This window comes from Hyla sarda, unplaced genomic scaffold (genome assembly GCF_029499605.1).
Source record: "Hyla sarda isolate aHylSar1 unplaced genomic scaffold, aHylSar1.hap1 scaffold_281, whole genome shotgun sequence".
NCBI lineage: Eukaryota > Metazoa > Chordata > Amphibia > Anura > Hylidae > Hyla > Hyla sarda.
This window is the reverse complement of record NW_026609514.1, coordinates 1-25,626: the sequence shown is the minus strand read 5'-3', so window position 1 is coordinate 25,626 and position 25,626 is coordinate 1. Positions and strand designations below refer to the sequence as shown.

The 25,626-nt window shown below is 47.5% G+C and overlaps 1 protein-coding gene across 1 annotated transcript in view; it reads right to left on the bottom strand.

Moving 5' to 3' along the window:
* Positions 1-24,067, bottom strand: part of LOC130326118 (cilia- and flagella-associated protein 251-like) — a 317,392-nt gene extending 293,325 nt beyond the window's left edge. Inside the window, exon 1 of the mRNA XM_056553341.1 lies at positions 23,717-24,067. The gene's annotated coding sequence lies outside the window, so the exon portion shown is untranslated. The remainder of the gene's footprint in view (positions 1-23,716) is intronic.
* Positions 24,068-25,626: the final 1,559 nt, after the last annotated feature.

Here is a 25,626-nt window from a genome sequence, read left to right as displayed (position 1 = left end):
GAAGTGCACAGGTGAACACACTAATTGGAACCACTGCGCCAATCAGCGGCGCAGTGGCCCTTTAAATCGAAGAGACCCGGCGCGCGCGCGCCCTAGGGAGCGGGGCCGCGCGCGCCGGGACAGAACAGACGGAGAGCGAGTCAGGTAGGGGAGCCGGGGTGCGCATCGCGAGCGGGCGCTATCCGCATCGCGAATCGCATCCCGGCTGGCAGCGGAATCGCAGCGCCCCGGGTCAGAGGACGTGACCGGAGCGCTGCCGCGGGGAGAGTGAAGCGAGCGCTCCGGGGAGGAGCGGGGACCCGGAGCGCTCGGCGTAACAATATCACATTAGGGCTGTAGCATTTACCATAGTACTAGTCCACAAAATGTTTATAATGCTTAATGTCTAATATTTTCTTGTGTCCACGTGCCCAGGATATTTTACTGGCCAGAAGGTAAAATAAGGTAACAAATGTCTAATGTTGTCTAACAATGCATAGAGCTCTGGGGGAAGTGTGTCCAACCAAGAGACCCCAGTAGCCAATGCATTGGGTAGATAGCCTCTGGCAGCCCAATCCGAAAGAGCTATGTATATTGTCATTTGACATGTTACTACAGCAGTTGCATGGTTACCAAGAGTCCCTTTATGTACCCAGGGCCCCCTGCAGTTTTAACCCCTATGTACACATGTTATATGTTAAAAGTGTAATGTTTCTTTAACTAGCGTGACCATGTGCTTGATACCCAGGAGGCACTAGTGACCAGGTGACCCCTCTAGTGACCTATGGGCTCTTTGCAAGACACTCCAATAAAAGCAGGGGTGGAGCTACAATCGCTCTCCTCCTGCATTCTTGCTTCTGCTGAGGTCCAGTGCAGTTGCCTCAGAGTGTGTCCAGAGCATTTGAGGCCTCAAGCCTAAAGCCTGCAGCCACAAGTCAGCTCAAGTAAGCTCAAAGTCATCTTCTTGTCAATTGTCAAGTCAGTCAAGTCTTCTATATAGTCACCATGGCCTGCACTAAAGTGTATCTATATACTGCAATTCCCAGGAAGCCTGCGAGGTCCCTCTGTGTAACTGGTCACCTATTTGGGAAATTGTCTGTACTGCATATACTATATCACCTCTCTACCCTCAGTAAAGCTACCGTGGAGGTATCAGGACGAGTCGAGACCAAACCAGAAGTGATCTGCTGGGAAGTGAGGTAAGGTCATACCTTTTCAGCTGTCTTGATAACCTCTTTAAACAGCGCCTCCTCTAGACTCTACTGGTCTTAAGGGAGTCCTGTTCTCCATTATTTGATCTTAAAGGGGGTCTCCTCCTGATGTTAAGGGCGCCTCATTTGCCTCTATATGTTAAAGGTGCTATCAGAGGAGCTAAAAATGCATAACATTTTTCCTCCCTCCAGTGGCTCTTTTCCAAATAGCTCTCATCTCATCCTGATATCTCCTCACCTGGAATAAAGGGGGTGGCTGAAATAAGGGGTCAGGTAATGTGTTGTGATCACCACACGTGGGGGCGAAACCAGGCCTCCATGTGGTAGCCAATGTGCACACGATGTTGCTTTTGTTTGCTGCCACTGATTTCGCTTGCATGTGACTACAAGCTACCTTCTCCCCCATCTCGGCCCTCCATTTTCATACCGGAAGGAATCAGGACGAGTCGAGACCAAATCAGAAGTGAGCTGCTGGTAAGCGAAGGAACGTCATACGTTTTCAGCTGTCTTGATAACCTCTTTAACAGTGCCTCCTCCAGACTCCAATGGTCTTAAGGGAGTCTTGCCTTCCAGTCTTTGATCTTAAAAGGGGTCTACTCCTACCCCTTATGAGGCAAATGAATCCTCCTGATGTAAAAGGCGCCTCATTTTCCTCTATATGTTAAAGGGGTTATCAGAGGAGCTAAAATGGCATAAACTTCACCCTTCCTTCAGTGGCTCTTTTCCAGTTAGCTCTCATCTCATCCCGATACATTCTCACCTGGAATAAAGGGGGAGGCTGAAATAAGGGGTCAGGTAATGTGCTATGGTCACCACATGCGGGCGAGACCAGGCCTCCATGTGGTAGCCAATGTACACACAATGTTGCATACATTTGCTGCCACTGATTTTGCCTGCATGTGACGACTGAACATGCCACCTGCTCCCCCATCTCGGTCCTCCATTTTCATACCAGAAGGTATCAGGATGAGACCAAACCTGAAGTGAGCAACTGGGAAGCATGGTAAGTTCTTACTTTTTCAGCTGTCTTGATAACCTCTTTAACAGCGCCTCCTCCAGACTCCAGTGGTCTTAACCCCTTAAGGACTCAGGGTTTTTCAGTTTTTGCACTTTCCTTTTTTCCTCCTTACCTTTTAAAAATCATAACCCTTTCAATTTTCCACCTAAAAATCCATATTATGGCTTATTTTTTGTGTCACCAATTCTACTTTGCAGTGACATTAGTCATTTTACCCAAAAATTCACGGCGAAATGGAAAAAAAATCATTGTGCAACAAAATCGAAGAAAAAACGCCATTTTGTAACTTTTGGGGGCTTCCGTTTCTACGCAGTGCATATTTCGGTAAAAATGACACCTTATCATTATTCTGTAGATCCATATGGTTAAAATGATACCCTACTTATATAAGTTTGATTTTGTCATACTTCTGGAAAAAATCATAACTACATGCAGGAAAATGTATACATTTAAAAATGTCATCTTCTGACCCCTATAACTTTTTTATTTTTCCCCGTACTGAGCAGTATGAGGACTCATTTTTTGCGCCGTGATTTGAAGTTTTTATCGGTACCATTTTTGTTTTGATCGGACTTTTTATTCATTTTTTAATGGTATAAAAAGTGACCAAAAAATACGCTTTTTTGGACTTTGGAATTTTTTTGCGCGTACGCCATTGACCGTGCGGTTTAATTAATTATATATTTTTATAGTTCGGACATTTACGCACGCAGCGATACCACATATGTTTTTTTTTTTTATGGGAAAAGGGGGGTGATTCAAACTTTTATTAGGGAAGGGGTTAAATGACCTTTATTAACACTTTTTATTTTATTTTATTTTGCAGTGTTATAGGTCCCATATGGACCGATAACACTGCACACACTGATCTCTCATGCTGATCACTGGCGTGTATTAACACGCCTGTGATCAGTGTTATCGGCGCTTGACTGCTCCTGCCTAGATCTCAGGCACGGAGCAGTCATTCGTCACCGAGGAGGCAGGTAAGGGCCCTCCTGGTGTCCTGTAAGCTGTTCGGGACGCCGCGATTTCACCGCGGCGGTCCCGAACAGCCCGGCTGACTAGCCGGGATAGTTTCATGTTCACTTTAGAAGCGGCGGTCCGCAGCTTCTAAAGGGTTAATACCGCACATTGCCGTAATTGGCGATGTGTGGTATTAGCCGCGGGTGCCGGCCGTTGATGAGCGTCGGGACGGACGTGATGTGATGCTTCATATCGCGGGAGCCGGCGCAGGACGTAAATATACGTCTTGCATCGTTAAGGGGTTAAGGGAGTCTTGTCCTCCAGTATTTGATCTTAACCTGTTGGGGAAGAAGGGCGTATGCATACGCCCTTGCGTCCTGGTACTTAAGGACGAAGGGCGTATGAATTCGCCCGTGGGAATTTCGGTCCCCACCGCGCACCGGGCGGGGACTGGACCGGGGTGACTGCTGATATTGATCAGCAGGCTTCCCGCGCAAATGCCCAGGGGGGGTCATCAGACCCCCCCCCATGTCGGCGATTGGTGCAAATCGCAAGTGAATTCAAGGGGGATCGCGGTTGTCTAAGACACCTACGATCCCCCTGAAGGCATAAGAGTGAGGTGGCAGGGGTGCCACCCCTCCTATACCTGCTTTTGGTCATCAGAAGCGAAGACCAATAGCAGATCGGGGGCGGGGGGGGTTAACTTTCGTTTTCCCCGTCCTACCCACCCACAATAGGCGGGGCAGAATGGGGAAACCGAAGAGGACAGGGCGCCGAAATCCACTTACCCGTCCTGAGGCAGCGGGCGACGGTGATCAGCGGGCGGCGATGTCGTGCAGCAGAAGAGGATGGCTCCCTGGATCCTACGGAAGCCAGTAAGTTGCCTAGTTGCCTATACAGTGGTCTCTAACCTGTAGCCCTCCAGATGTTGCAAAACTACAACTCCCAGCATGCCCAGACAGCTGTTTGGGCATGTTGGAATATGTAGTTTTGCAACAGCTGGAGGGCTACAGTCTGAAACCACTATACAGTGGTCTCTAAACTGCATCCCTCCAGATCTTGCAAAACTACAACTCCTAGCATGCCCAAACAGCTCTTTGCTGTCTTGGCATGCTGGTATTTGTAGAAAATACTGAGTTAGGTAACAGAACCTAACTGAAGGTTTTCCAACCAGTGTGCCTCCAGCTTTTGCAAAAGTACAACTCCCAGTATGCACGGTCTGTCAGTACATGCTGGGAGTTGTAGTCTTGAAACAGCTGGAGGTTTGCCCCCCCCCCCCCCCCATGTGAACGTACAGGTTGCATTCACACAGGCAGGTTAACAGTAAGTTTCCTGCTTCAAGTTTGGGCTGCGGCAAATTTTTCAATGCAGCGCAAACTCCTAGCTGTAAGCTCGCCGTAACACACCAGTGCAAATGTACCGTAAAAAAACTACACTACACTACCACATAATAAAGGGTAAAACACTACATATTACACCCCCTTACACTGTGCCCCCCCCAATAAAAATGAAAACCGTGTTTCCAAAACGGAGCCTCCAGCTGTTGCAAAACAACAACTCCCAGCATTTCTGGAGAGCCGCTGACTGTCCAGGTATGCTGGGCGTTTAGCAACAGCTGGAGGCACCCTGTTTGGGAATCACTGGCATAGAATACCCCTATATCCACCCCTATGCAATCCCTAATTTAGTCCTCAAATGCGCATGGCGCTCATTTAAGAGACCTGTCGTATTAGTTTAGGACCACATATGGGGTATTTCCGTACTCGGGAGAAATTGCACTACAAATTTTGGGGGCTTTTTCTCCCTTTACCCCTTATGAAAAGGAAAAGTTGGGGTCTACACCAGCCTGTTAGTTTAAAAAAATAAAAAATTTTACACTAACATGCTGGTGTTGCCCCATACTTTTTATTTTCACAAGCAGTAAAAGGAACCCAAAATTTGTAACGCAATTTCTCCTGAGTACGGAAATACCCCATATGTGGGCGTAAAATTCTCTGTGGGCGCACAACAAGGCTCAGGAGTGAGAGCGCACCATTTACATTTGAGGCCTAAATTGGTGATTTGCACATGGGTGGCTGATTTTACAGCGGTTCTGACATAAACGCAAAAACATAAATATCCACATGTGACCCCATTTTGGAAACTACACCCCTCACGGAATGTGACAAGGGGTATAGTGAGCCTTAACACCCCACAGGTGTTTGACGAATTTTCATTAAATTTGGATGGGAAAACGGAAAAAAAAATTTCACTAAAATGCTGGTGTTACCCTAAATTTTTCATTTTCACAAGGGAAAATAGGAAAAAAGCCTCCCCAAAATTTGTAACTCCATTTCTTTTGAGTAAGAAAATACCCCATATGTGGATGTAAAGTGCTCTGCTGGCGCTCTACAATGCTTAGAGCGCCATTGGGATTTTGAAGAGAAAATTTGTCCGGAATTGAAGGCCACCTGTGTTTACAAAGCCCCCATAGTGCCAGAACAATGGACCCGCCCCCCCACATGTGACCCCATTTTGGAAACTACACCCCTCATGTAATCTATTAAGGGGTGCAGTGAGCATTTATGATCTGTCAAACGCCAGTGGGGTGTAAATACTCACTGCACCCCTTATTAAATTCTGTGAGGGGTGTAGTTTCCAAAATGGTGTCACATGTGGGGGGTCCACTGTTCTGGCACCACGGGGGGCTTTGTAAACGCGCATGGCCCCTGACTACCATTCTAAATGAATTCTCTTTCCAAAATCTCAATGGCGCTCCTTCTCTTCTCAGCATTGTAGTTCGCCCGCAGAGCATTTTACATCCTAACATGGTATTTCCATACTCAGAAGAGATGGGGTTACAAATTTTGGGGGCCATTTTCTCCCATTACCCTTTGTAAAATTGGTAAAGTTGGGGAAAAAACTGCACTTTAGTGGAATTTTTTTTTTCATTTACACGTCCAATTTTAACGAAAAGTCGTCAAACACCTGCGGGGTGTTAAGGCTCACTGGACTCCTTGTTACACGCCTTGAGGGGTGTAGTTTCCAAAATGGTATCCCATGTGGGGTTTTATACTCACTGTAAGCCCCCTGCCCATGTGAATGTATCCTGTACATTCACGGGGGGGGGGGAACCTCCAGCTGTTGCAAAACTACAACTCCCAGCATGCACAGTCTATCAGTGCATGCTGGTAGTTATAGTTTTGCAACAGCTGGAGGCACACGGGTTGGGAAACACTGAGTTAGGAAACAGACAATGTTTCCCAACCAGTGTGCCTCCTGTTGTTGCAAAACTACAACTCCCAGCATTCTCAGGCATGCTGGAAGTAGTAGTTCGGCAACATTTTTAGAGCCAGATGTTGCCGAACTACAACTCCCAGCATGCTTGGAGTTGTAGTTTTGCAACATCTGGAGGACTACAGTTTGCAGACCACTAATACAGTGGTTCCCAATCTGTGCCCTTCCAGATGTTGCAAAACTACAACTCCCAGTATGCCAAAACTGTCCAGGAATGCTGGGAGTTGTAGTTCTGCAACATCTGAAGGGCCAGATGTTACAGAACTACAACTCCCAGCATGCCTGGACAGTAAGGGCATGCTGAGGATGTGTAGTTTTGCAACATCTGGAAGGGCACAGTGGTCTCCAAACTGTGGGCCTCCAGATGTTGCAAAACTACAACTCCCAGCATGCCCAGACGCCAAGGGCTGTCTGGGCATGCTGGGAGTTGTAGTATACAGGGTCCCAATACAGCAATGCATGTCGCTTTACGGCGACGTGCATTGCTGTAAAGGGGCCGACCGCGGCTGAAGATCCACTCACCTGTTGCCGCCGCCGTCTTTATCGCCGGGATCCGGGTCTTCAGGGACGAGGTAAGTACCGGGGCCGGTCCCCAGCACTCCCCCGTCCCCTTCTGCGTCCTCCGGTCTTCCTTCCGTCCTCTCCGGACTTCCAGGGGACGGGCAGGGCGGGAGGAAGTAACTGCCCCCCCCCCCCCTGCGATTGGTCGGTTAACTAACCGAAGAATCGCAGGGGATCGGAGGAGGTGGCAGGCTTGACACCTTGCTCCTATACTTTACCATGGTCCTGGCTGCCGGGATCATGCAAAATTACCGGGCGGTCGGGTCCCAGAGACCCGATCAGCCCGGTATCGCCGCAGATCGCAAGGGCAATTTCCCTTGCGATTTGCGGCGATCGCCGACATGGGGGGCCTACATGGCCCCCCTCGGCGTTTGCCCTGGATGCTTTCTGAAGGATTTCAGCAGGCATCCGGTTCCGATCTCTGCCTGGCGAGCGGCAGGGAGCGGAAAACGCCATGACGTCCTGGGACGTCATTGGTCCTTAAGGCCCAGGGTGCCATGACGTCCCAGGACGTCATTGGTCCTTAAGAGGTTAAAGTTGGATGTGCAAATGATTTTTTTTCATTAAAATGCTGGTTTTCCCTCAAATTAATTTTTTTTTTTTACAAGGGATAATAGGACAAAATGCCCCCCAAAATTTGTAACCTCATCTCTTCTGAGTATGGAAATACCCCATGTGTGGATGTCAAGTGCTCTTCTGGCACACTACAATGCTCAGAAGAGAAGGAGTCACATTTGGCTTTTGAAAAGCAAATTTTGCTGAAATGGTTTTTGAGGGGCATGTCCCATTTAGGAAGCCCCTATGGCGCCAGGACAGCAAATAAAACCCCACATGGCATACTATTTTGGAAACTACACCCCTCAAGGCACATAACAAGGGGTCCAGTGAGCCTTAACACACCACAGGTGTTTGACGACTTTTCGTTAAAGTTGGATGTGTAAATGATTTTTTTTTTCACTAAAATGCTGGTTCTCTCTCAAATTTTAAATTTTTACAAGGGATAATAGGACAAAATGCCCCCCAAAATTTGTAACCCCATCTCTTCTGAGTATGGAAATACCCCATGAGTGGATGTCAAGTGCTCTGCTGGTGCACTACAATGCTCAGAAGAGGAGTCACATTTGCAAATTTTGCTGAAATGGGGGGGGGGGGGGGGGGGCATGTCGCATTTAGGAAGCCCCTATGGTGCCAGAACAGCAAAAAAAAAAAAAACACATGGCATACCATTTTGGAAACTACACCCCTCAAAGAACGTAACAAGGGGTACAGTGAGCCTTAACACCCCTCAGGTGTTTGATAAATGTTCATTAAGTGGCATGTTAAAAGGAAAAATTTTATTTTTTTACACAAAAATGCTGGGGTTACCCCAAATTTTTCATTTTCACAAGTGGTAACAGGAGAAAATGTTACTGTAAATTTGAAAATACATTTCTTTGGAGTAAGGACATACCTCATATTTGGCCGTACCTATGCCGCTCAACACTAGTAAACAGCTTGCACACTGGTCTCAGAGGTGCCGGAGATCAGTCAGGGTCCTTGAGCTTTGTATTTCTCCTATGGAGGAGGAACAGTGGGACCCCCCTCAAGGGGCATTACATGTGGTAAATAACTGGGGTACACTATGTAACTAAAGTGTGGTACAGTGGGACATAAAATTATAAATTATGTTCCCAGAATGATGAACCAGAGCATAGCCAAAACAAAAAAATATGCCCACCCCAAACCCTATGCTCTGAATCATCATTCTGGGAATGTGATGTGTGTGGCCGTCCCTAACCTGTTGCATTAATGCGCACCCCGCTCAGGTGGAGAGAGAGAGCGCTGAACATTTGAGGCAACATAAAAAGTCCCCGATGATAGTGACTCAGTGACCCATTTTTGGAAGAAATACCCCCAGAGGTCTTATCAGTTTTTTTTTTATAAAGAGTTTTTTGGGCATTTTAGTGGTTTTATGGGGTTGAAATTTGCAATGTACTCTGGACTTGGTACATTGGGGTCAAATTATGGGAAATTAAAATGAAGAGGGAAAATTTAGTACCGTATGGAAGTGTGATACTCACTGAAGCAGTTTTTAATTCAGAGGCCCGGATGATGGGGGCAAGTGTCACATTGAGTGGTGGTGTCCTTCCGAATCCCCCTCTTGTGACACATTCTGCATTTTTTTCAGGGTTCGTCCCTTCTTTCCAGTGTGGGGGACTTCACCTGGAAAGTGTTGGCCTGGGACGATCCTGGCACCTAATACTTCAGTTCCTTGGGAAGTCCAGCCTGCTCTTTCCCGGTCACCAAAGATAAGGACCTTTAGGGCTTCTTCTTGGAATTGAAGGTATGTCCCTGTGTTGCCAGCGTACTGGGACAGTACAAAAGCATTGTACATGGCAACCTGTACCATGTAGACCGCAACTTTTTTGTACCATACCCGTGTTTTCCGCATGGCCATGTATGGCTTGAGGACTTGATCAGAAAGATCAACTCCCCCCATATACCGATTGTAGTCCAGAATACAATCGGGCTTGAGGACCGGTGTTGTGGTACCTCGCACAGGGACAGGTGAGCTGCTGTTGCCATGAATAGTAGTCAGCATAAGGACATCCCTCTTATCCTTATACCTGACCAGCAACAGGTTTTCATGGGCAAGGGCACGGGACATACCCTTGGACATAGGTGTCTGGATCAAATTTAAAGGGAGGCCTCTCTGGTTCTTCCGCACGGTCCCACAAGCGGACGTGGATCTGGTGGAAGGGTTGTGAAGAGAGGGATGCTGGTATAAAAGTTTTCCACGTACACGTGGTAACCCTTATCCAACAATGGGTACACAAGGTCCAAAACGATTTTACCGCTAACACTCAGAGTGGGTAAACAATCTGGGGGTTCAATACGGGAATCTCGTCCCTCATACACCCTAAACTTGTAAGTGTACCCGGAGGTACTCTCACAAAGTTTATATAGCTTCACGTCATACCGCGCCCGCTTCGAGGGAATATACTGGCGGAAGATGAGTCTCCCCTTAAAACTGATAAGAGACTCATCTACCGAGAGGTCCCTGAGTGGTACGTAGGCCTCCAAAAATTTGGCCCCAAAGTGATCGATGAGCGGTCTCACTTTGTAAAGCCGTTCATAGGTGGGATCACTTCGGGGTGGACATGCCTCATTATGTGCATAATGGAGGCATTTCCGAATGGCCTCGAACCGCTTCAGTGTCAGGGCAATACTGTAAAGCTGGGTCTTGTATAGGATGTCCCCGCTCCAGTACTGCCTGACACTTGGCTTTTGACCAGGCCCATATGCAGCAAGAGGCCCCAAAATGTCATCATTTCTGCTGCATCAATGGAGTACCATTCATTGGACCTGGCCAAAAAAGAATCAGGGTGGTGGGCAATGAACTGCCTGGCGTACAGATTTGTCTGCTCCACCATTAGATTGACAAAACTGTCACTGAAAAAATAACTGAAATAGTCAAATTTCTGTGAATCCAGAATTGTCAATCCGGATTCCGGAGTAGCCAACAAACTCCAGAATCCGTGGCAGATAACCCTCTGGGGGTCTCCAGAAAGGTTCACCAGAAGGGGGCTCTGGTAAACTTGTCTAGGGGTTCGGACTCCTAGTACAAGCGGCATCACCACTCGCACTAGTGCAGGCCACAGGGCCACTACAATGGGGGTTGCGTGGCCTCACCTGGCGGCGTCTCTGCCGCACAGGTGACTCCTCATCAGTACTAGATGATGAGGAGGACGATGAAGAACACAGGAATGTAGGATCTTCATCGTCCTCACTGACAGATTCGGAGTCGGAGGCAAGAAAAGCGCATGCCTCCGCTGCTAAAAATTTTAGCCTAAAGTCTATCTGCGTGTTATACGCCGATATACTGTTTGTGATCCCGCAAAAGCTGCTGCAGTTCAATGATTTAAAGCGGGCACTTTAAATCATTGAACTGCAGCAGCTTCTGCCTGGCCAGAGTCCCACTGCCACCGCCAGATTCCCTCCCAGTCCCCGGTTTTATAGTTATATGTCCCGCCGCCGCCACTGCCCAATTCCCTCCCCGTCCCTGGTTTTATAGTTAAATATTCCGCCGCCGCCACGGCCCAATTCCCTCCCCGTCCCCGGTTTTATTGTTATATGTCCCGCCGCCGCCACTGCCCAATTCCCTCCCCGTCCCTGGTTTTATAGTTAAATATCCCGCCGCCACCACGGCCCAATTCCCTCCCAGTCCCCGGTTTTATAGTTAAATATCCCGCCGCCGCCACCACGGCCCAATTCCCTCCCCGTCCCTGGTTTTATAGTTACATGTGCCCTGGGGACTGCGGTCCTTCATGCTCCGGTGGCCTCCTGATCTGTCACTGTGCGCTGCGTAATGACGAGTGACGTCCTCAACACAACGTCACTCGTCAGTCAGTGCACGGCGCAGTGACAGATCAGGAGGCCGCCGGAGCATGAAGGACCGCAGTCCCCAGGGCACATGTAACTATAAAACTGGGGACGGGGAGGGAATTGGGCAGTGGCAGCGGCGGGATATTTAACTATAAAACCGGGACGGGGAGGGAATCAGGCAGCGGGGGGGGTATTTAACTATAAAACCGGGGACTAGAGCAGTGGCACTCTGGCCCCACAGAAGTAGAAATGTAGGATCTTCATCGTCCTCACTGACAGATTCGGAGTCGGAGGCAAGAAAAGCGCATGCCTCCGCTGCTAAAAATTTTAGCCTAAAGTCTATCTGCGTGTTATACGCCGATATACTGTTTGTGATCCCGCAAAAGCTGCTGCAGTTCAATGATTTAAAGCGGGCACTTTAAATCATTGAACTGCAGCAGCTTCTGCCTGGCCAGAGTCCCATTGCCACCGCCAGATTCCATCCCAGTCCCCGGTTTTATAATTATATGTCCCGCCGCCGCCACGGCCCAATTCCCTCCCCGTCCCCAGTTTTATAGTTATATGTCCCGCCACCGCCACTGCACAATTCCCTCCCCGTCCCTGGTTTTATAGTTAAATATCCCGCCGCCGCCACGGCCCAATTCCCTCCCCGTCCCCGGTTTTATAGTTACATGTGCCCTGGGGACTGCGGTCCTTCATGCTCCGGTGGCCTCCTGATCTGTCACTGTGCGCTGCGTAATGACGAGTGACGTCCTCAACACGACGTCACTCGTCAGTCAGTGCACGGCGCAGTGACAGATCAGGAGGCCGCCGGAGCATGAAGGACCACAGTCCCCAGGGCACATGTAACTATAAAACCAGGGACTGGGAGGGAATCAGGGAGCGGGGGGATATTTAACTATAAAACCGGGGACTAGAGCAGCGGCACTCTGGCCCCACAGAAGCCACTGCACGTAAAAGATTTAAGCGCTTGCTTTAAATCATTGAACTGCAGAAGCCACCAGAAACAGTTTATCGTGGTACACCTGAAAAACACACACACCCTCATTTTTCCAAGGATATTTTGGTAAAAAAACTTTTTTACCAAAACCTCCTTGGAAAAAAGGGGGTGCGTGTAATAGGCCGATGAGTGGTATGCCCCGATAAATACGATATATAACAGTGTGTGATTAAAAATCACACACAGTTATATGGGGGGGGGGGGGAGCTGCGGACGTCACACGCCGCTGGCCCTGCGGTCGACCGTAATCAAACCCGTAGCGAATACGGGGGGCTGATTACAAACGGGGTGCCGCGTGCATGCTCACGGGCGTCCCCAGCTGTGGGACTCCCGCGATCAGGCATCTTATCCCCTATCCTTTGGATAGGGGATAGGGGATAAGATCTGCTCTTAGGGGGATAGGGTATAAGATCTGCTCTAAGGGGGATCTTCAGTCCTGAGGGGGTTCCGATCATGCAGAGGAGAGGTCCCTAGCTTCCTCCAGCAGCTCTGACCGCTGACTGAACTAAGCCAGCCATGGGAGCTGCAAGAGGATGCCGTTAACCCCTCCCCTGCCGGCTGCTATTGGCAATAGCAGCGTTCCTGGGGGTGAAGAAATCGCCACCTTCCCATAGATACAGTGGCTGATAGGGGGTGTATCCAACACCCCCGATCGCCATGTATTTCCGGGTCAGCGGGTCACCTGTGACCCACATCACCGGAATAGACGCAAATCGCAAGTGTGAATTCACTTGCGATTTGCGCCGATCGCCAACATTGGGGGGGTCTGATGACCCCCCTGGGCATTTGCGCTGGGTGCCGCTGCGCGGCAGGGACCTAAATTCGCACGGATGTACATGTACCCAGGGTGTCGGAATGTACCAGTACGCCCGGGGTACTGAACAGGTTAAAGGGGGTCTCCTCCTACCCCTTATGAGGCAAATGAATCCTCCTGATGTAAAAGGCGCCTCATTTGCCTCTATATTTTAAAGGGGTTATCAGAGGAGCTGAAATGGCATTAACTTTCCCCTCCCTCCAGTGGCTCTTTTCCAGTTAGCTCTCATCTCAACCCGATACCTTCTCACCTGGAATAAAGGGGGTAGCTGAAATAAGGGGACAGGTAATGTGTTGTGGTAACCACATGTGGGTGAAACCAGGCCTCCATGTGGTAGACAATGTACATACGATGTTGCATACATTTGCTGCCACTGATTTCGCCTGCATGTGACGACTGCAACATGCTACCTGCTCCCCCATCTCGGCCCTCCATTTTCATACCAGAAGGTATCAGGACGAGTCGAGACCAAACCAGAAGTGAGCTGCTGGGAAGTAAGGTAAGGTCATACCTTTTCAGCTGTCTTGATAACCACTTAAACAGCACCTCCTCCAGACTCCAGTGGTCTTAAGGGAGTCTTGTCCTCCAGTCTTTGATCTTAAAGGGGGTCTCCTCCTATCCCTTATGAGGCAAATGAATCCTCCTGATGTAAAAGGCGCCTCATTTGTCTCTGAATGTTAAAGGGGTTATCAGAGGAGGTAAAATGGCATAAACTTCACCCTCCCTCCAGTGGCTCTTTTCCAGTTAGCTCTCATCTCATCCCGATACCTTCTCAAATGGAATAAAGGGGGTGCCTGACATAAGGGGTCAGGTAATGTGTTGTGGTCACCACATGTGGGTGAAACCAGGCCTCCATGTGGTAGACAATGTGTATAGGATGTTGCATACATTTGCTGCCACTGATTTCGCCTGCATATGAAGACTGCAACATGCTACCTGCTCCCCCATCTCGGCCCTCCATTTTCATACCAGAAGGCATCAGTAGTGTTGCTCGCGAATATTCGCAATTCGAATATGATTCGCGAATATCGCATATTCGCGAATTCGCGAATTTCGCGAATATAGCGCTATATATTCGTAATTACGATTATTCGTTTTTTTTTATTTTTATTTTTTCACAGTACACATCACAGTGATCATCCCTCTCTGCTTCCAGCTCGTGTGTAAAGAAGACTCTAATACTACTGTGTGAGACTGGCGTGCGGATTTTCGCATATGCGAACATTTGCATATGCTAATTTTCGCATATTCGAATTTTTGCTTGCAATATTTTTTGCATATGCTAATTTTCGCATATGTAAATTTTCGCATACACGAATTTTTTGCGTTGCGAAAAAAAAGCGAGAATACTACGAATATGCGAATATTCGCGAATACATGACGAATATTCGCCCATATATTCGCGAATATTCGCGAATTCGAATATGGCCTATGCCGCTCAACACTAGGCATCAGGAAGAGTCGAGACCAAACCAGAAGTGAGCTGCTGGGAAGCAAGGTAATGTCATACCTTTTCAGCTGTCTTGATAACCTCTTTAACAGCGCCTCCTCCAGACTCCACTGGTCTTAAGGGAGTCTTGTCCTCCAGTATTTGATCTTAAAGGGGGTCTCCTCCTACCCCTTATGAGGCAAATGAATCCTCCAGATGTTAAAGGCGCCTCATTTGCCTCTGCAAAAGGGGTTATCAGAGGAGCTAAAATGGCATAAACTTTTCCCTCCCTCCAGTGGCTCTTTTCCAGTTAGCTCTCATCTCATCCCGATACCTTCTCAAATGGAATAAAGGGGGTGGCTGACATAAGGGGTCAGGTAATGTGTTGTGGTCACCACATGTGGGTGAAACCAGGCCTCCATGTGGTAGACAATGTACATACGATGTTTCATACATTTGCTGCCACTGATTTCGCCTGCATGTGACGACTGCAACATGCTACCTGCTCCCCCATCTCGGCCCTCCATTTTCATACCAAAAGGTATCAGGAAAAGTCGAGACCAATCCAGAAGTGAGCTGCTGGGAAAGCAAGGTAAGGTCATACCCTTTCAGCTGTCTTGATAACCTCTTTAACAGCGCCTCTTCCAGACTCCAGTGGTCTTAAGGAAGTCTTGTCCTCCAGTTTTTGATCTTAAAGGGGGTCTCCTCCTACCCCTTATGAGGCAAATGAATCCTCCTGATGTAAAAGGCGCCTCATTTGCCTCTATATCTTAAGGGGGTTATCAGAGGAGCTAAAAAGGCATAAACTTTTTCCTCTCTCCAGTGGCTAGGAAGCAAAGGAAGGTCATACCTTTTCAGCTGTCTTGATAACCTCCTTAACAGCGCCTCCTCCAGACTCCAGTGGTCTTAAGGGAGTCTTGTCCTCCAGTATTTGATCTTAAAGGGGGTCTCCTCCTACCCCTTATGAGGCAAATTAATCCTCCTGATGTTAAAGGCGCCTCATTTGCCTCTGTAAAATGGGTTATCAGAGGAGCTAAAATGGCATAAACTTTTCCCTCTCTCCAGTGGCTGGGAAGCGAAGGAAGGTCATACCTTTTCAGCTGTCTTGATAACCCCTTTAACAGCGCCTCCTCCAGACTCCACTGGTCTTAAGGGAGTCTTGTCCTCCAGTATTTGATCTTAAAGGGGGTCTCCTCCTACCCCTTATGAGGCAAATGAATCCTCCTGATGTAAAAGGCGCCTCATGTGCCTCTATATGTTAAAGGGGATATCAGAGGAGGTAAAATGGCATAAACTTTCCCCTCCCTCCAGTGGCTCTTTTCCAGTTAGCTCTCATCTCATCCCGATACCTTCTCACCTGGAATAAAGGAGGTGGCTGAAATAAGGGGTCAGGTAATGTGTTGTGGTCACCAAATGTGGGTGAAACCAGGCCTCCATGTGGTAGACAATGTACATACAATGTTGCGTACATTTGCTGCCACTGATTTCGCCTGCATGTGACGACTGCAACATGCTACCTGCTCCCCCATCTCGGCCCTCCATTTTCATACCAAAAGGTATCAGGATGAGTCAAGACCAAACCAGAAGTGAGCTGCTGGGAAGCGAGGTAAGGTCATACTTTTTCAGCTGTCTTGATAACCTCTTTAACAGCGCCTCCTCCAGACTCAAGTGGTCTTAAGGGAGTCTTGTCCTCCAGTCTTTGATCTTAAAGGGGGTCTCCTCCTACCCCTTATGAGGCAAATGAATCCTCCTGATATTATAGGCGCATCATTTGCCTCTATATGTTAAAGGGGTTATCAGAGGAGCTAAAATGGCATAAACTTTTCCCTCTCTTCAGTGGCTGGGAAGTGAAGGAAGGTCATACCTTTTCAGCTGTCTTGATAACCGCTTTAACAGCGCCTCCTCCAGACTCCACTGGTCTTAAGGGAGTCTTGTCCTCCAGTATTTGATCTTAAAGGGGGTCTCCTCCTACCCCTTATGAGGCAAATGAATCCTCCTGTTGTAAAAGGCGCCTCATTTGCCTCCATATGTTAAAGGGGTTATCAGAGGAGCTAAAATGGCATAAACTTTCCCCTACCTCCAGTGGCTCTTTTCCACATAGCTCTCATCTCCTCCCTATACCTTCTCACCTGGAATAAAGGGGGTGGCTTAAATAAGGGGTCAGGTAATGTGTTGTGGTCACCACATGTGGGTGAAACCAGGCCTCCATGTGGTAGACAATGTTTATACGATGTTGCGTACATTTGCTGCCACTGATTCCGCCTGCATGTGACGACTGCAACATGCGACCTGCTCCCTCATCTCGGCCCTCCATTTTCATACCAGAAGGTATCAGGATGAGTCAAGACCAAAGCAGAAGTGAGCTGCTGGAAAGCGAGGTAAGGTCATACTTTTTCAGCTGTCTTGATAACCTCTTTAACAGCGCCTCCTCCAGACTCCACTGGTCTTAAGGGAGTCTTGTCCTCCAGTATTTGATCTTAAAGGGGGTCTCCTCCTACCCCTTATTAGGCAAATGAATCCTCCTGATGTAAAAGGCGCCTCATTTGCCTCTGTAAAGGGGGTTATCAAAGGAGCTAAAATGGCATAAACTTTACCCTCCCTCAAGTGGCTCTTTTCCAGTTAGCTCTCATCTCATCCCGATACCTTCTCAAATGGAATAAAGGGGGTGGCTGACATAAGGGGTTAAGTAATGTGTTGTGGTCACCACATGTGGGTGAAACCAGGCCTCCATGTGGTGGACAATGTACATACGATGTTGCATACATTTGCTGCCACTGATTTCGCCTGCATGTGACGACTGCAACATGCTACCTGCTCCCCCATCTCGGCCCTCCATTTTCATACCAATAGGTATCAGGACGGGTCGAGACCAATCCAGAAGTGAGCTGCTGGGAAAGCAAGGTAAGGTCATACCCTTTCAGCTGTCTTGATAACCTCTTTAGCAGCGCCTCTTCCAGACTCCAGTGGTCTTAAGGGAGTCTTGTCCTCCAGTTTTTGATCTTAAAGGGGGTCTCCTCCTACCCCTTATGAGGCAAATGAATCCTCCTGATGTAAAAGGCGCCTCATTTGCCTCTATATGTTAAGGGGGTTATCAGAGGAGCTAAAAAGGCATAAACTTTTCCCTCTCTCCAGTGGCTAGGAAGCAAAGGAAGGTCATACCTATTCAGCTGTCTTGATAACCGCTTTAACAGCGCCTCCTCCAGACTCCACTGGTCTGAAGGGAGTCTTGTCCTCCAGTATTTGATCTTAAAGGGGGTCTCCTCCTACCCCTTATGAGGCAATTGAATCCTCCTGATGTTAAAGGCGCCTCATTTGCCTCTATAAAAGGGGTTATCAGAGGAGCTAAAATGGCATAAACTTTTCCCTCTCTCCAGTGGCTGGGAAGCGAAGGAAGGTCATACCTTTTCAGCTGTCTTGATAACCTCTTTAATAGCGCCTCCTCCAGACTCCAAAGGTCTTAAGGGAGTCTTGTCCTCCAGTCTTTGATCTTAAAGGGGGTCTCCTCCTACCCCTTATGAGGCAAATGAATCCTCCTGATGTTAAAGGCGCTCATTTGCCTCTGTTAAAGGGGTTATCAGAGGAGCTAAAATGGCATAAACTTTTCCCTCTCTCCAGTGGCTGGGAAGCGAAGGAAGGTCATACCTTTTCAGCTGTCTTGATAACCTCTTTAATAGCGCCTCCTCCAGACTCCAGTGGTCTTAAGGGAGTCTTGTCCTCCAGTTTTTGATCTTAAAGGTGGTCTCCTCCTACCCCTTATGAGGCAAATTAATCCTCCTGATGTTAAAGGCGCCTCATTTGCCTCTGTTAAAGGGGTTATCAGAGGAGCTAAAATGGCATAAACTTTTCCTTCTCTCCAGTGGCTGGGAAGCGAAGGAAGGTCATACCTTTTCAGCTGTCTTGATAACCTCTTGAACAGCGCCTCCTCCAGACTCCAGTGGTCTTAAGGGAGTCTTGTCCTCCAATCTTTGATCTTAAAGGGGGTCTCCTCCTCCCCCTTATGAGGCAAATGAATCCTCCTGATGTTAAAGGCGCCTCATTTGCCTCTGTTAAAGGGGTTATCAGAGGAGCTAAAATGGCATAAACTTTTCCCTCTCTCCAGTGGCTGGGAAGCGAAGGAAGGTCATACCTTTTCAGCTGTCTTGATAACCGCTTTAACAGCGCCTCCTCCAGACTCCACTGGTCTTAAGGGAGTCTTGTCCTCCAGTATTTGATCTTAAAGGGGGTCTCCTCCTACCCCTTATGAGGCAAATGAATCCTCCTGATGTAAAAGGCGCCTCATTTGCCTCTATATGTTAAAGGGGTTATCAGAGGAGCTAAAATGGCATAAACTTTCCCCTACCTCCAGTGGCTCTTTTCCACATAGCTCTCATCTCATCCCGATACCTTCTCACCTGGAATAAAGAGGGTGGCTGAAATAAGGGGTCAGGTAATGTGTTGTGGTCACCACATGTGGGTGAAACCAGGCCTCCATGTGGTAGACAATGTACATACGATGTTGCGTACATTTGCTGCCACTGATTTCGCCTGCATGTGACGACTGCAACATGCTACCTGCTCCTGCATCTCGGCCCTCCATTTTCATACCAGAAGGTATCAGTATGAGTCAAGACCAAAGCAGAAGTGAGCTGCTGGGAAGCGAGGTAAGGTCATACTTTTTCAGCTTTCTTGATAACCTCTTTAACAGCGCCTCCTCCAGACTCCGGTGGTCTTAAGGGAGTCTTGTCCTCCAGTCTTTGATCTTAAAGGGGGTCTCCTCCTACCCCTTATGAGGCAAATTAATCCTCCTGATGTTAAAGGCGCCTCATTTGCCTCTGTTAAAGGGGTTATCAGAGGAGCTAAAATGGCATAAACTTTTCCCTCTCTCCAGTGGCTGGGAAGCGAAGGAAGGTCATACCTTTTCAGCTGTCTTGATAACCTCTTTAACAGCGCCTCCTCCAGACTCCAGTGGTCTTAAGGGAGTCTTGTCCTCCAATCTTTGATCTTAAAGGGGGTCTCCTCCTACCCCTTATGAGGCAAATGAATCCTCCTGATGTAAAAGGCGCCTCATTTGCCTCTGTTAAAGGGGTTATCAGAGGAGCTAAAATGGCATAACCTTTCCCTCTCTCCAGTGGCTGGGAAGCGAAGGAAGGTCATACCTTTTCAGCTGTCTTGATAACCGCTTTAACAGCGCCTCCTCCAGACTCCACTGGTCTTAAGGGAGTCTTGTCCTCCAGTATTTGATCTTAAAGGGGGTCTCCTCCTACCCCTTATGAGGCAAATGAATCCTCCTGATGTAAAAGGCGCCTCATTTGCCTCTATATGTTAAAGGGGTTATCAGAGGAGCTAAAATGGCATAAACTTTTCCCTCTCTCCAGTGGCTCTTTTCCACATAGCTCTCATCTCATCCCGATACCTTCTCACCTGGAATAAAGGGGGTGGCTGAAATAAGGGGTCAGGTAATGTGTTGTGGTCACCACATGTGGGTGAAACCAGGCCTCCATGTGGTAGACAATGTACATACGATGTTGCGTACATTTGCTGCCACTGATTTCGCCTGCATGTGACGACTGCAACATGCTACATGCTCCTGCATCTCGGCCCTCCATTTTCATACCAGAAGGTATCAGGATGAGTCAAGACCAAAGCAGAAGTGAGCTGCTGGGAAGCAAGGTAAGGTCATACTTTTTCAGCTGTCTTGATAACCTCTTTAACAGCGCCTCCTCCAGACTCTGGTGGTCTTAAGGGAGTCTTGTCCTCCAGTCTTTGATCTTAAAGGGGGTCTCCTCCTACCCCTTATGAGGCAAATGAATCCTCCTGATGTTAAAGGCGCCTCATTTGCCTCTGTTAAAGGGGTTATCAGAGGAGCTAAAATGGCATAAACTTTTCCCTCTCTCCAGTGGCTGGGAAGCGAAGGAAGGTCATACCTTTTCAGCTGTCTTGATAACCTCTTTAACAGCGCCTCCTCCAGACTCCAGTGGTCTTAAGGGAGTCTTGTCCTCCAATCTTTGATCTTAAAGGGGGTCTCCTCCTACCCCTTATGAGGCAAATGAATCCTCCTGATGTTAAAGGCGCCTCATTTGCCTCTGTTAAAGGGGTTATCAGAGGAGCTAAAATGGCATAAACTTTTCCCTCTCTCCAGTGGCTGGGAAGCGAAGGAAGGTCATACCTTTTCAGCTGTCTTGATAACCGCTTTAACAGCGCCTCCTCCAGACTCCACTGGTCTTAAGGGAGTCTTGTCCTCCAGTATTTGATCTTAAAGGGGGTCTCCTCCTACCCCTTATGAGGCAAATGAATCCTCCTGATGTAAAAGGCGCCTCATTTGCCTCTATATGTTAAAGGGGTTATCAGAGGAGCTAAAATGGCATAAACTTTCCCCTACCTCCAGTGGCTCTTTTCCACATAGCTCTCATCTCATCCCGATACCTTCTCACCTGGAATAAAGGGGGTGGCTGAAATAAGGGGTCAGGTAATGTGTTGTGGTCACCACATGTGGGTGAAACCAGGCCTCCATGTGGTAGACAATGTACATACGATGTTGCGTACATTTGCTGCCACTGATTTCGCCTGCATGTGACGACTGCAACATGCTACCTGCTCCTGCATCTCGGCCCTCCATTTTCATACCAGAAGGTATCAGGATGAGTCAAGACCAAAGCAGAAGTGAGCTGCTGGGAAGCGAGGTAAGGTCATACTTTTTCAGCTTTCTTGATAACCTCTTTAACAGCGCCTCCTCCAGACTCCGGTGGTCTTAAGGGAGTCTTGTCCTCCAGTCTTTGATCTTAAAGGGGGTCTCCTCCTACCCCTTATGAGGCAAATGAATCCTCCTGATGTTAAAGGCGCCTCATTTGCCTCTGTTAAAGGGGTTATCAGAGGAGCTAAAATGGCATAAACTTTTCCCTCTCTCCAGTGGCTGGGAAGCGAAGGAAGGTCATACCTTTTCAGCTGTCTTGATAACCTCTTTAACAGCGCCTCCTCCAGACTCCAGTGGTCTTAAGGGAGTCTTGTCCTCCAATCTTTGATCTTAAAGGGGGTCTCCTCCTACCCCTTATGAGGCAAATGAATCCTCCTGATGTTAAAGGCGCCTCATTTGCCTCTGTTAAAGGGGTTATCAGAGGAGCTAAAATGGCATAACCTTTCCCTCTCTCCAGTGGCTGGGAAGCGAAGGAAGGTCATACCTTTTCTGCTGTCTTGATAACCGCTTTAACAGCGCCTCCTCCAGACTCCACTGGTCTTAAGGGAGTCTTGTCCTCCAGTATTTGATCTTAAAGGGGGTCTCCTCCTACCCCTTATGAGGCAAATGAATCCTCCTGATGTAAAAGGCGCCTCATTTGCCTCTATATGTTAAAGGGGTTATCAGAGGAGCTAAAATGGCATAAACTTTCCCCTCCCTCCAGCTCTTTTCCAGTTAGCTCTCATCTCATCCCGATACCTTCTCACCTGGAATAAAGGGGGTGGCTGACAAAAGGGGTCAGGTAATGTGTTATGGTCACCACATGTGGGTGAAACCAGGCCTCCGATGTTGCATACATTTGCCGCCACTGATTTCGCCTGCATGTGACGACTGCAACATGCTACCTGCTCCCCCATCTCGGCCCTCCATTTTCATACCAGAAGGTATCAGGACGAGTCGAGACCAATCCAGAAGTGAGCTGCTGGGAAAGCAAGGTAAGGTCATACCTTTTCAGATTTCTTGATAACCTCTTTAACAGCGCCTCCTCCAGACTCCAGTGGTCTTAAGGGAGTCTTGTCCTCCAGTCTTTGATCTTAAAGGGGGTCTCCTCCTACCCCTTATGAGGCAAATGAATCCTCCTGATGTTAAATGCGCCTCATTTGCCTCTATATGTTAAAGGGGTTATCAGAGGAGCTAAAATGGCATAAACTTTCCCCTACCTCCAGTGGTTCTTTTCCACATAGCTCTCATCTCATCCCTATACCTTCTCACCTGGAATAAAGGGGGTGGCTGAAATAAGGGGTCAGGTAATGTGTTGTGGTCACCACATGTGGGTGAAACCAGGCCTCCGATGTTGCATACATTTGCCGCCACTGATTTCGCCTGCATGTGACGACTGCAACATGCTACCTGCTCCCCCATCTCGGCCTTCCATTTTCATACCAGAAGGTATCAGGATGAGTCAAGACCAAAGCAGAAGTGAGCTGCTGGGAAGCGAGGTAAGGTCATACTTTTTCAGCTGTCTTGATAACCTCTTTAACAGCGCCTCCTCCAGACTCCAGTGGTCTTAAGGGAGTCTTGTCCTCCAGTCTTTGATCTTAAAGGGGGTCTCCTCCTACCCCTTATGAGGCAAATGAATCCTCCTGATGTTATAGGCGCCTCATTTGCCTCTTTATGTTAAAGGGGTTATCAAAGGAGCTAAAATGGCATAAACTTTTCCCTCTCTCCAGTGGCTGGGAAGCGAAGGAAGGTCATACCTTTTCAGCTGTCTTGATAACCTCTTTAACAGCGCCTCCTCCAGACTCCAGTGGTCTTAAGGGAGTCTTGTCCTCCAATCTTTGATCTTAAAGGGGGTCTCCTCCTACCCCATATGAGGCAAATGAACCCTCCTGATAGTAATGGCGCCTCATTTGCCTCTACATGTTAAAGGGGTTATCTCAGCATCTAAAATGGCATTATCTTTCCCTGGTTCCCAGTGGCTCACTTCAAGCTTGGTCTCTTTCCCTGTTGACTTATCACCTGGAATAAAAGGGGGGGAATGAGATGGTGGGTCAAGTACTTTGTTGTGGTCACCACATGTGGGCAAAACCATGCCTCCATATGGTAGCCAATGTACACACAATGTTGCATACATTTGCTGCCACTGGTTTCACCTGCATGTAAAGGCTTCAGCATAGTACCTGCTCTGCCATCTAAGATCTACCTTTTCATACCAGAAGGTATTAGGAAGAGTAGAGACCAAATCAGAAGTGAGCTGCTGGGAAGGGAAGAAAGGTAATACCTATTGATAATCTCTTTAACAGCGCCTCCTCCAGACTCCACTTGATGTTAAGGGAGTCCTCCACATTTGGTAAAGAAAAAGTTTGTTACGCTGCTGATGAAGGCTCTAGTTGGTGTACAAAACCACGTGCAGCAAGTTAGCTCTTCTTCTTCTTCTTCTTCTTCTATTACCTTTTCATCTTTCTCCTTCTTTACCTCTTCCTCTGCTTCATTCTGCCCTTCATTCTTCTCCACTTGTTCTTTCTCCTTTCTGTCATTCTCTTCCTCCTTCTCTTCTTTTTTTTCTTCATTGTCCCCTTCATCCTGCTTCTCATCTTCGTTCTCCTTCTCCTCTTCATATTTCTTCTTTTTCTCCTTCTCTTCCTCTTCTTTTTCCTCCCCTTCATCCTCCTCTTTTTCCTCTTCCTCTTCTTTGTTTTCCTTCTCCTTCTTCTCCTCTTCTTCCTTCACACATAAGTAAATCAGATAATCTGTATGATTTGCCTCATCCAGCCTTCCATGATTGTTGTAATATCCTCCGTCAGAAAGGGTTGCTCTCGACTAGAACAGTATCAGGGGATCCAAAGCCAAGACTTTGACATAATGAGACAACAGAGGTCCAACGATGGTGTCTTTATTTGTAGGCAATTTTGGGCAAATATCACTTTTCTCTAGGAAATACTTCTTTTAGGTTGACTCATGAATGATAACAACAAGGTTTATGAAACAATGAACAAGAAGAAAGATATGTGTAGCTCACTTTAACAAAATAAACTAGTAACCAAGGTTTCTGATGTTGTGCATAACCACAGAGGGCTTATACTACAATGCAAAACAATTAATTACAGAGAAAATAAAAAATCAGTCCTCGAGGATGCAGTAAAAATGTCTTAATCCATATCCACAGGTTGAAGGTAAGAGTATAATTGAGGAGGGTCTGACTGCTGGGACCTCCACGATCTCCAGAACTGCAGTCCGTCTCTTATCTCTGAGCGCGTGTTGTAGGATGTATGGAGTGGGATGTATGTAAATCACTTAGATCAATAAAGGACATATGTCCTGCATAAATCTGTATAAGTCATCTAACCATTGCTCATACAAGTCCCCTTGGGCATTGGTCACCAAACTCTAGACCTACAAAAGTTGCAAAACCACATCTTCCAGCAAGCCCCAACAGTAATTGGCTGTTAACGTGTAAAGAAAAAGAAATCTGTTTTTACAAATATAAATTAACCCTCCCCATACAAAAAAGTAAAGAAAAAAAAATGTTGTTTGCATATTTGGAATAACTGCATGTATAATTATCCTAACTCATAAAACTTAACCTTATTAATCCTGCATGGGGAATGACTTATACAGAAAAAAAGAGCCCTAAAATGATTCCACAGGTGTAAAAAGGGGTACTCTGGGAAACTAAACCTATAGCCCATCTTTTCCTCTCATCAACGTATTTAATTGTCTAAATATCATTCATTAGCTATATAGAGCAGTCTCCCCTCTTTAGTTGTTACTTATGTGCATAAAGTGAGGGAATGACATCATCCAGCCATCCACTCTGTCTCTGTCCTAATAACTATCTGAAAGCAACCCCCACCTTCCTGTGAGACACAGACCATGTGGTTTCTACCCTGCACTGATGGTCATGCTCTCTTTAGTGCTAAGAACTGTGAGGTGTGTGAAGCCTCAGCCAATCAGACACTGAACCTCTCTCTGCTGCTCACTGCAGAAGGGAGCCAGCTGACAGAGCAGTGCTGCAATGATTGCTGGGAGATGTAGGCAAGGCGAGGGAAAGATGGCAAAGAATTTCAAGAAGCCAGAGAAGACAATGCATATCAGGCAGGATAGTTTACAGGGTACATATCCAGGTAGTGTGGTTGCTTTGGTTTGTGCTCTTTTCATAAATATATATATATTATATAAAATTGAAAATAGTAGTTAAGGAGCACCATGAAGGGGCTTCTAGCCCTATATAATAGATCTGTGGGTGCTCAGCCAGCTCCAACGTTGACCAAAGGTGCATCAAACAAAAATAGTCCAACAGGAAGCATGAAGCGGCACTCCAGCGATTTCAAGCATGCTTGATAAAGACTCCATTGAGAGGG